Genomic DNA, 12,041 nt, shown 5'->3' with positions numbered 1-12,041 from the left:
GGTCCTCATTGGGCATTGTAGTGCTGGGAATGAGAGACGATGTTTCATCCAACTCTGGGCAGGAGCTAAGAGAACAGAACTTTGTAGAAATTCTCTTCCTGAATGCAGAAGAAGATTGGACTCAGGGGATTGGAATGACAGGTTCTTTGTCGAAATCTTTTATTGCATATCGTTGAGAGTTTCTGTGCCAGTTGTGAAATTATTATCTCTAATTTACTGTGCCCCTCTGTTGAGTGAAACTGGGGATTAAGCACATATTATTTCTACTATGGCTACCTGGCTCTCTTGTTTTGCCAGTAGGGGGCAGAAGACAGAATTGATTTGCTATTTCCATCTGTTCTTTGGAGTTGCCCACCAGCCAGGCTTACACTCTCCTGTAGGACCAGCTTCTTCCTGTAAACAGCTGTTGGAATCTGCCAATAGATTTTCTAATATCCACAGACTCAGCACCTCCTTTGTACCTCCTTGGGGAGCCAGCTTCTGCCAGGTGGCACCCCCACCCACTCTGCGTCAAAGGCCAAGCTCCTATTTCTAATGGGATCCTTTTCCAGACTACTTAAATTTGAACAATTCCCAATATCTTTCTAGTATTCTCACACCCTCCCAATTTCATTGAGCTCTGTTCAATGACCACCACTTCCATGGGGGTTAGAGTTCCCCCAAATCCTATATCTCAGCAATCCAGGCCCAACAGGAAAGGATGTCCCTCAGGTGGTAGTTGGTACCTGCACTTGGTACTTCTCTTAACTCAGTTTCAATTTGGTGTTAAGAAAATACTCCTTTATAATGAAATGTGTATGTTAGCAATACTGATGATATTTCTGTGTCCTCTCCGGCACTCAAGGCATCCTCATATCCGCTTCTTAGGAGATAATGCTAAATCAGAGAACATCCATGACTTGTGGGGAAAATCCAAAGTGTTCCACTAAGGAGTATTACCTTGCTTTATTGCTGCTATTTCGAATTGGTGGCTATAGCAGCAGCTGTTGCTCCAGGTGATAACAATACGTCACATATGTATAGCATTTCACAGTTCACAGAACATGGTGAGGCACCTTTTCTGGCTTGTTTTTCACAATAGCTCTGTGGGTTAAGTACAGCTTATCTCCGTTCAGTTCCAAGATAGAAAGGGAGTTGTCCACAGCTACATAACTCATGACTGATGGCTGAATTTCAGATTATTAAAACAATTCAAGTGCTTTCTCTTTTTGCCTGGCACTCTTCCTTGATGGTTAAGCAGAATTGATTTCCATTTCCATTTTTGTTTTTCACCCTGCTTCCTCCCAGTCTTTGTTTTTAGGTTTTTCATTATTATCTAGGACCACTGGAATCAAAAGCTATAGGGATGCATGGATTAGGATAGCTATGATCTCTGAATCCTGCATATTTTACTGCATAGCTCCTTAATGATGTCGTGGTTCACTGTGTCCAAGAGGTTTGCATTTAAACTAAAAGCTTTCTAGAACCTTGGAATCAGACAGCTTCACTTAAAAGGCATTTCCCAGAACACTCCATTTTATTAATGCCATAAAATGATCTATGTGAAATAGCTGGATCATTTCAAAATCAGAAGACTTACCAATTCGGAATGCTTTATTGGATAGTAACTGAAGTATTCCTGTAAATGATGTAAAAGTTGGCATTGTCATTTTGATAGGAAGATATGGTGATTGTGGGAGTAAGTGGAAGGCAGTGGTAGAACAATCCAGCACCACCTGTGTGGTACCTTAAAGAACACAAAAAGATTTGATACAGTCCTGCTGTCAGACTGCTTATAGTTTGATTAATGCAATCAGGCGTTATACTTCCTTAGAATTGATGGAGTGGGAGGAGTATTATATTTGGAGATGAAGACTGGTAAAACTGAGAAATTTAAATATATCTGTATTTATCACCTATCTTATATCTGATATATATATATACCCAATATTTCTTTATATAGGAGATCAACATTTTGTGTAACAAACCCTCAAAAACTTAGCTCAGAATAGTATTTAAATTTTTTGTTTTGGTATTGGTCAGTGGGAGAAGTGGGTTGGAATTGAGTGATGCACACAATACTCAGGAACTCTTCCTGTATTTTCATTCAAGAATGACTCCTAGTGATGCTCGGGTACCATACACGTTGCTGGGGAGTCCAACCATTGTGTCATTAAGTTGTAAGGTCAGGGTCTTATCTCTCGAGCCCACTTTAATTTATTGAAACATAAGTAAAATATTAAACTACAGATATTTAATATATATGGATTATACTTTAATGTAGAATTGAGTTTTAGTGAGCTTGGGCTTCAAGAATTTGAATTTATGCACGATACCACTGCTGCCACAGGCACAGTAATAAATATCTCCAATAGTTTAGTTTCTTCTTTCTCTTTTGCTTTTATTTTTTGTGTAGTCTGAATATATTACATGATATCTACACTCAACAAATGTTAAGTGCTCAACACTATCATCTTAGCCAGCACACTATATATTATCATACTATTACAGGAGATTTTTAGAATATTGATTTTATATAATTGCAACTTTTTTTTTAATTTGTATTTTGACCAAAGTGGATTACAAATCTTTCACAGTAATATTTTAGGTACATAGCGACATTGAATCAGGGGCATTCCCACCATCAATGTTGTCCTCCCTCCACCCCTGTTCCCACCCAGCATGCATCCCATATCCCCTTCTTTACCCTCTGGGGTTGCTAGTATAAGTGGTCCCCTCTGTGACTAGCATGTTGTAGATTGGGTATCATTTCTGTTGTCATTGGCTTTGGATTTGGTGTTTAAGTCTTATCATTTTTTATTTCTACTTAACGTTCATATGACTGTTTGGTCTTGGTACCCTCCATTATTCCCCCCTCAATTTGTGAGGCAGAACAAGAAGGTTCAAGTTATGTGGTTAAGTTTCAAGGAAAGAAAAATCTAATTAAAATGGGGCAAAAATCAAACAAGCAAAAAATGGGAGGAGTCCTTCTAGAGTCTATAAATATCAACTTAAGAGAAGAACTGGAAAAAGGAAGAAAAAAAAACCAAACAAAAATTTCTAAAAGCACCACAGCAATAAAGACAACAACCAAAAAATAACCACAGTCCTGAAATAAAAACAAAGCAAAACACCAAAAACTAAACAAAACAAATACCCCTCCCAAAAAAAACTGCATAGGAAAAAACCCCAACAAACAACAATAACAAAACCAAAAAATTTAAAAAATTAAACAAAAAATTAATTTGTGCTTCTTTTATTCTTGCATAGGCACAGTAAATATTGGGGAGATTAGAAAGAGAATTCCCTTGACCTAAGAGATACAGGGTTTCTCTGCCCTTGTGGTATATGTCATGGGAATAACTACAGGCTCCATACATGTTCTTTTACACTCCCCTAGGTCCTTTTGTGGTATCTGGAAACTTTCTGCTCTGTCACAGATGATAAAATCAGGCCTGTGTAGCTAGAGATCTTGGTATTTGCACAGGTCAAAGGGTGGAGCCCAGGATGGAGTCTTTCTTTATGATTCTAGAAGTTCTGTTCCATCACTGTTGTTTTAATCAGTCTTTTGTAGTTGGTGGTCTTGGTTTTTGCCCCATCCTAGGACTAAGCCTAGGATAGAGTCTTTCATTATGTTTCCAGAAGATCTGCTGGGTTGCATACCTGCAACTTTTAACCATTAAACGACAGCTTTTGATTGCCATCTCAACTCTTCCTAGTAACCACTATATTTTTCAACCAGTTATTTTCTTACAATTTTATAGTTTGATGAATTTAGTGAAAAACTCTTTTGGTCTTTACCTAAAGTTGTCTGGATCCCTCACCTGACTGCATTCAGCTGGAGTTCAATTGAGGAGAGAACATCCATGATGTGCTCACACACTTGCATTTCTGGTGCCTCAACTCAGAATGGCTGACAGTAAGCTAAGAGTGACATTGCAAATGACCTCTCATTAGTTTTGTATATGATAGAGTAAATATAGAAACTGTGGTGTTTCTTAAGACTTAGAATCCGGAACTGTCAACGTCACTGTTGCCATTAGCCATGGGTTAGAACGAGTCATAGGACCAAATTCAAGATTAGCAGGAAAACCAAACTCCCTGCTGAGAGGAGTGAATGTGTACCCCAGTATGGGAAGATTGTTGACTGTGAACATTGCAGATAATTTGCCATAATTACATATTTATTTTTGAGTTTTATGTAAAAAGCAATACCTCAGTGAACCTTAAAACAATTGAAATCGTTTTAAGAAACAAAGAGGACTCACTCTTCCAGATCTCCAGTCCCCATGTTTCTTCTGAAAGCCACCTTTTTGCCAGAGAATCTGTCATTCCTGAAGTAGAAATTGCTTGATGGGTTTTAGACATCACATTTATTGATCTCTGTAAAGTAAACTAGAAATGGAATGCCATTAAGATTTGAAAACATTCCTTTAAACTTGATATATTTTAAATCCAAAAACAGGTAAGGCATTTTGTTTCATCAGGAAAGCCTCATTCTCTTTGAAGAGCATATGCAACAAAAACCGACACAAAAGGGATAAAAATTACCATGGTGATGATTAATTGTGGTGAATCTGCATATATTAGTTCACAGAAACACAAATAAAACACTCTGGCTGGCTAAAGTGCGAAGATACAGAGAGTATTGTTCTGTTTAAAATGTTGTGAAAAGTCACAGTCTGCTCTGATTAAAATAACATTAGAAGTATTAGCAAATGAAATAGTAATTCATGGAGAATAAGAAAAGAAATCCTTCACCCTAAAGCTGTTTGAAAGCCTGGTTTAATATTATGGTGTGAGGAACTGGTATATGGTTAATGGGCTTTAGGTTCTACACTTGAGAGAAACTGAAAATGAACATAAATCTTTGGAGTCCTCCTTTTTATTTCTCAGCAGCCTTTCCCTTTCCCCTGCAAATGTTGGCAGTTGTCCAAGCAGCCACTCTGTGACTGGCACCAGGGGAGAAATTGCAAAGAAAATAAAGACTCAGGAGATACAGTGCCTTTGAGGAGAAAGACTAGGCTGAAATTTACCATCATTCTCAGGAGGTTTAAACATGCTGACAATTTTGAGAAAACTGTTTACCACTATAAGAATTAATTTCCTCATATGTAGAATGGGGGAGAGTACACATCTGAATAAGAAAATGGATAAAAAATATTCCATAAGAGAACAGTTGTTCAAAGTTAACAATGTTAATTGGAAAGAATAAACCAGGGAACTGTCAGACAGAGGGAGAGGCATTCTTGACTCTAAGTTCTGAAGAAATACAGAGGAAGAAATTGGACTACTCTAATGAAGGGTAGGCTTAAACTTTACTTACCTGGGGCAGGTAGCAGGAACTGATAGGCTGGTATTTGAACTTCTTAAATAAAAAAATGCATGGAGGTAGCCATAAAGGCATGTTGATGAGCAATAAGGGAATGCATTGGGGTCATCAGAGAACCATGATATCCAAAAACAGGAGTGTTCTCAGCAGGAAGATCTATGCTCTAGATGTCCTTTGGGAATTTCAGACATTTCCAATTATTTTAAGTTGGTTTAGCCAGGCCACTTCCCTACATTTCCTTCAATTTCCTTTTCTCTCTTTTCCCACATCACACTCTTCACTCCACAGTGTATTTCCAAGTGCAATTAAATGGCTGGGCCAAAAAGCAAATGGAGCGCATCTTGCCAAACGCTACCTGCAAAATGCATCACATTCACTTAACTGTGACTCAGATTTGGAAAGACCTGAAAAGGAAAGGGCAATAGTTTGGGTGGTGACAGCACCATTCATTAACTTGCTGGGAGCCAAGAAAGGAAGCCAATGGAACTATTTGAGGAAGGATGAGCCATAAAACAAACAGTGATGCAAGATTAATAAATAATTTTACATTGCTATGTTATGATTTACAAGTATTTAGAACATTTGCACAGCCAATAACTCGTAAATTTTAGGACCATCCTATGAGGTGGTTAAAGAAAATATTGGTGTCCTTATTTCACACACCAGAGAGCTGAAAGAGAAAGAGATGACTTGTCCAAACTTCCATGGCAAATAAATGGTGGAAGTAAATGTAATCAGGGGTTGTTACACATTATGTAACAGCCCATAAGGTATCTGATCTGAGTTTGCTTCTCTTAACTTTCCTGCCCCCTCTACACCTATCATAGTGGTAGATTGAAAGAAACTGGCTTGATTAAAAGTAATTTGAACCATCAGTTAGAAGGCTATTTTGGATCTGAATGAGGCAAGAAGTGAGGAGAAATTATAACTGCATAATTCTAAATGGTTCCACACCTCAGGGTGTCGATTCTCAGTCTTCTCAGTCTTCCATCGGCATTGACATTTCCTAAAGTTTGCTCACTGTTTCTATTCTCTTTACACTTTTTATTTCACACGGATAATACCTGCCATTTGTCCAGGCCGACTTTTATCTAAATTCTAAATTCTTGGCTCTACCCATACTTATCTCCCTAGATCAAGAACCATATTCATATCTCTTTGTTTTTTTGGATCACACCTGCTGGTACTGAGAAAATACTTCTAGTTTTGTGCTCAGGATCTTTAATGCTAATATTCTGAAGATCATGCAGTTCTGAGGTTAAGCCTAAGTCTACCAGGCAAGCACTAAAATGGCTGAATTATCTCTGATTAGCCTGGGACTTCTTTTGACTCACAAATCTCACCCGTTCTCTTTGTCTCAGGAAGTATGTGCCCTTCTATATTTCTTCCTTCCCAGAATCCTATACTCTCCTTCTCTAGTGAATTCTCAATATTTTAAATACATAGATTTCTTCCATTAAAAATGTAAACCGGGGAGCCGGCGAGGTGGCACTAGAGGTAAGGAGTCTGTCTTGCAAGCGCTAGCCAAGGAAGGACCGCTGTTGTATCCCCCGGTGTCCCATATGGTCCCCCCAAGCCAGGGGCAATTTCTGAGCGCTTAGACAGGAGTAGCCCCTGAGCATCAAACGGGTGTGGCTTGAAAAACCAAAATAAATAAAAAATAAATAAACTGGGACTGGAGAGATGATATGATGGAGAGGTGATCTGATGGATGACCTCAGTTCAGTCCCTGGCATTCCATATGGTCCCCTGAGTGATTCTTGAGCTCAAAAATTCTTGAATTCTTCAAGCAATTAATTCTCTGATATAATTGTCTGATCTAGGACTTTCATTTGGAAGGGAAGTAGGGTGAAATGCTATTTCAATATCCTTACTGCTATCCATTTAACTCAATGGACTTAATACTGGAGGTCCATTTCAATCCCTAGCACTGTGTGGTCTCCTGAGCAACATGAGATGTGCACAAAATCTATATCCTTGCTAGTAGTAGGTATATTCACAATTTTATTTTTCATTCCAATTTAGTCTTGCATTATTTGAGAACTTCATCCATTGTTCTAGCCTGTTAATTTTGCTGGTGTATAATTGCTTATAGTTGTTTCTCATGCTGTTTTGTATGCTTAATGTATGTTATCATTTAACCTAATTCACATCTAGTTTCACTTGTACCCTATTTATTTTTTCTTGGAAACTTTCTCTAAAGTTTTATTAATCCTATTGGTCTATCTTCAGATAAATACCCAGAACTAGAATTTCTGGATTATATAAATATTCTATTTTTATTTTTTTGAGTATCTCCCATACTGTTTTCATTGCCCCTTCATCAATGTATATTGTTTCAACAATACACAATTCTTTCTCCTTCTCCAAACCTTATCAACACGTTTTATTAATATTATTTTTTATTTTAACCATTGTGATTTGTAATACTGTAAACTATAGGGTTTCAAGTATGTCATATTTCAACCCTGCTTCATTTTTTTATCAAGTCTTTTCATACTACTATTTTCCTTCTCTGATGATAGAAAGTAAATTCTTAAGGAGAAAAATTTATAAAGTTGTGCTTTCTGTCCCATTTTGGGCTCATGATACAGACAAGTACTAAGATACTTTGATTATTGCCTCCAAAGGCAAAGCTAGTATGGCTTTTAATTTGGGGTGTTCTCAATCTATGGGTTAAGAAAAAGAGAAAGTTTTATATTGAAATCCATAAGTCACGAGATTAATGTGACCAAGTCTTTATTGAAACTTTGGTATAGAGCTTTCAATCAGGCTTATGGAATTATAGTTTGGGCATCTAGGCACTATATGTTTGTTTCTGTATAAACTGCTTAGCATATGGTAGATAAAATAGAGGGTCCAGTGCTTTTTAGAGACTTAGACATGGTAGTGGTAACCATTTTATCAGTTGAAGAAGGTGAAAGCTACAGCTGTTCCTCATTGTATCTGGACTAGTGAAAGGAGACTCGGAGAAACAATCAAGAAATCAATAACCATCCCCCAGTGTTCTAAATGCCATTTTCATTATAGGAAATGAGTTTCCTGATACTGTTTGGAGGCAAAAATGCATAAGATAAACCTGTAATAGTTTGTGACAGAAATCAAGTAAACCATCAAATACCTCTAGACTGATAGATTTCTAGAGTCATTGTGAAAGAGGTTTCCAGTGCACAAGGGTGAATTGAAGCATCAGGAAGTGTTATGTCCATGAAAGAGTTAAGTCCATCAAATAGAAATAAATCCGTAAGTTTATTTTCTCTCTTTCTTTTCCCACTCCCCACATTCGAGAAAATCTACTCTCATTGACCAACTTCAACAAAATTGATTTATTATTATGTTATTTTAAAAATATTTTTATTTATTTGAAATCTAGAAATAAAGAGTAAAAATTTATTCTTTCTTTCCAATATAACTACTTGAGTATAATCAAATCATTGATGAGGGGAAATTTTCTTTTATAAAGGCATTTCTTTTTTTGGGATTGCATTTCCTTAAAATATAATTTTTATTTTGATTATAGTGGCTTACATATTGTTGATAATAATATTTTAGGTACATATTAACATAATATCAGGGGGATTCCCATCACCAAATTATCCTCCCTACACCTTCGTTCCCATCCTACCTCCCATATCCTCCTCCCTCACCCCCAGGGCTGCTAGAATACGTGGTCCCCTCTGAGCCTAGCTTACTACTTAGTGGTCCTACACCTATTTTGGTCTTAGTACCTCCCTTGTTTCCTCCTCTAACTGGGAGGCGGTACTAGATACTTCCAGTTATGTGGTTTTGTTTGAAGAAGAGAAAAGTGATAAACTGGGGTAAAAATAAAATACGCCAAAAGTAGGCAGAGTCCTTCTAGAGGCTCTCATCATCGGTTTGAGAGATGAAGGGGAAAAAGAAGGTGAAACACCTCAACAAGTACAACAAGAAGTGTCAAATAAAATATCCAGTGAGCACTCCAACAATAAAGATAAGCACCACATAAAAGCCATGGTCTTGAGATAAAAAACATGGCAGAGCACATAAAGAAAAAGAAAAGAAGAAAATAAATAAATAAATAAATATAAATGGAGACAACAACTTCAATAACCCTACCAAAACGAAGAAATCAACAAAACCTAGATAGATATAAGAAAAAGATTGTTTTGTACCTTTTTTCCCCCCTCCTGCACAGGCACAGTAAATATTGGGGTCATTCGAAAAGGAATTCCCTTAGCCTAAGAGATACAGGGTTTCTCCACCCTTGGAGTATATTGTCATGGGATTAACTATAGACTCCGTTCAGGTTCATTTACTCTCCCCTTGGTGCTTTCGTGGTGTTTGGAAGACTTCTGCTTCGTCCTGGGTGATAAAACCAGATCTTTATATCTAGAGATCTCAGTATCTGCACAGGTCAAGGGGTGGAACTTATGATGAAGCCTTTCTTTGTGGTTCTAGAAGTTCTGTTCCCTCAGTGTCATTTTAATCTGTCTTCTGTGTTTGGTGGTCTTGGTCTTTGCACTGATCTTAGGATGGAGCCTATGATAGCGTCTTTTGTTGTGTTTCCAGAAGACCCATTCCATTCAGATGGACCTTTGAAACTGGAGATCATGGTTGTTGTGCAGGTCGTAGCTCAAACCCTAGACTAGGGCTTATTTTATTGGTCACAGGATACATACAGTTTGGTCTTGGTTCTATCAGCCAGTCATCTGTAAATCACGATCTTGGCTTTTGGACTGACCAAAGGGTGACAAGTCCTCTGATTTTGTCTTATTGTCATCTGGAGGGGTAGGATAACCTGATCTTAGGTCAAGTTGTTCCCATTTCCCTTGTGGTCAGGATATCATATTAGAGCTGGCACTTGTTGGTGTCTGAGCAGTATTGAGGATATGTTTCCTGTAGCTGTCGTGAAGAACTGTGTCATTTCTATGTCTGGGATCCAAGGTTCAAGGCTGGACAGATGGTGTCTAATCACCTGGGGTCTAAGTTGGGTCCACATGACATATTTTCAAGGTGGGAGATGTCCCTGTATTGTAAACAAGTATGAGTTCTTATTCCTAGTAGATAAGAGCTCGTTTTTATATGTAAGATTTCCCCTTTTTTTTAGTGTGTCTTTGCAAGGATAAATGGTGCTACATGATATTGCCGGTGCATTTGGGGGTGGAAAAAGAAGAAAACGGAAACAGGTCACACACCCAAAAAAGATAAAAATAGAAATAAAAATATATGTGCTCATTATATATATATACATGGAACAAAGATTTAAAAAGTGAAATAACAAAGTAATTAAAAGAACAAAATGATGCAAGAGACTATTTTACATTTGGGGAAAAGCAGGTAAAGAGGTACTGTGTACAGGTCTTATGATGGAACTATAGGTTTCCCCATTGTCTTTTGAGATTTTCTTGTGGTGTGTGGGTTCCCAGGCACCTTTTCATCACACACCCTGACCTTCTTGAGATTGGCAAAAGCTTTGTGGCAGGGAGATCTTGGGAAGAGTTCTTGCTTTGGGGATACTTTTAGAGCTAAGTCCGGTTTCAAGTAACAGTCCACGTTAGGAAGAGTTGGTAAAGAGGGTGATGCAGCGTGAGTCAGCAGGGGAGTTGGTTGCCTTTTCTTGCCGGGATGAGGTGTGGGTTTAACTTGGTGTCTCTTCGGTTGGGTGCTGGGTGCTGGGTACTTGTTTGTTGGAGGTAGGAGGAGGTCTGTCTTGATACCTAATAGATTAAGGACTAAGGGTGAAGAGTTTTAATAAAGTGGGAAATCTGGATGGGATTGGGGGTGAAGGAATAGTCGAATTTCCAAAGGGGGTAAGGGGAAAGTATATGTAAGGGGCAGGAAAGAAGAGAAGACAAAATACATTAAAAAGAAAAAGAGAAGAAGAGAGAAAGAAGAAAAAGAAAAGAAAAAAAGTAGTGAGATGAAAGGAGAAAAGGGCAAGGGAATGCTAGTTTGCTTGAATGTGTTCGATGAGTAGGGCCTGTAGAATAAGTCTGTAGGTCACAGTTGCTGCTTCGGTGTTCTGGCTGGTCATGTGCTTCTAGTCCTAAAAGAAGGTATAACCTGGAGATAAAGTGTATGTTAAAGAGTTTTCTCGGGACATTCTCGTAGTGCAAGCTGGGTATGGTATCTCGTGTGACTGGGCCCTGAGATGCCATCTTAGTTTTCCCACCCTTTGTATCCAAGAACACCTGTGGACAGAAAAGCTGAGTGGTTATTTTAAATATAGTAAGATTAAGGCATTAAAACATATTGTTATGAGATGTTTCTGTTGGAGTCAGTGATTTCCCATGATATTCTTTTTTTTATATTTAAACACCTTGATTACATACATGATCGTGTTTGGGTTTCAGTCATGTAAAGAATGCCACCCATCACCAGTGCAACATTCCCACCACCAATGTCCCAAGTCTCCCTCCTCCCCGCCTAACCCCTGCCTGTACTCTAAACAGGCTCTCCATTTCCCTCATACATTCTCATTATTAGGAAAGTTCAGAATGTAGTTATTTCTCTAGTTAAACTCATCACTCTTTGTGGTGAGCTTCCTGTGGTGAGCTGGAACTTCCAGCTCTTTTCTCTTTTGTGTCTAAAAATTATTATTGCAAGAATGTCTTTCATTTTTCTTAAAACCCATAGATGAATGAGACCATTCTGTGTTTTTCTCTCTCTCTCTGGCTTATTTCACTCAGCATAATAGATTCCGTGTACATCCATGTATAGGAAAATTTCATGACTTCATCTCTCCTGACAG

General features: G+C 38.0%; 1 pseudogene; it reads right to left on the bottom strand.

Moving 5' to 3' along the window:
- Positions 1-364: 364 nt before the first annotated feature.
- LOC125998197 (neuroepithelial cell-transforming gene 1 protein-like) overlaps positions 365-12,041 on the bottom strand; it is a 32,487-nt pseudogene continuing 20,810 nt past the window's right edge.

Source organism: Suncus etruscus, chromosome 20 (genome assembly GCF_024139225.1).
Source record: "Suncus etruscus isolate mSunEtr1 chromosome 20, mSunEtr1.pri.cur, whole genome shotgun sequence".
Taxonomy (NCBI): Eukaryota; Metazoa; Chordata; class Mammalia; order Eulipotyphla; family Soricidae; genus Suncus; species Suncus etruscus.
The sequence above is the reverse complement of the archived record's forward strand: the minus strand, read 5'-3'. Positions and strand labels throughout refer to the sequence as shown.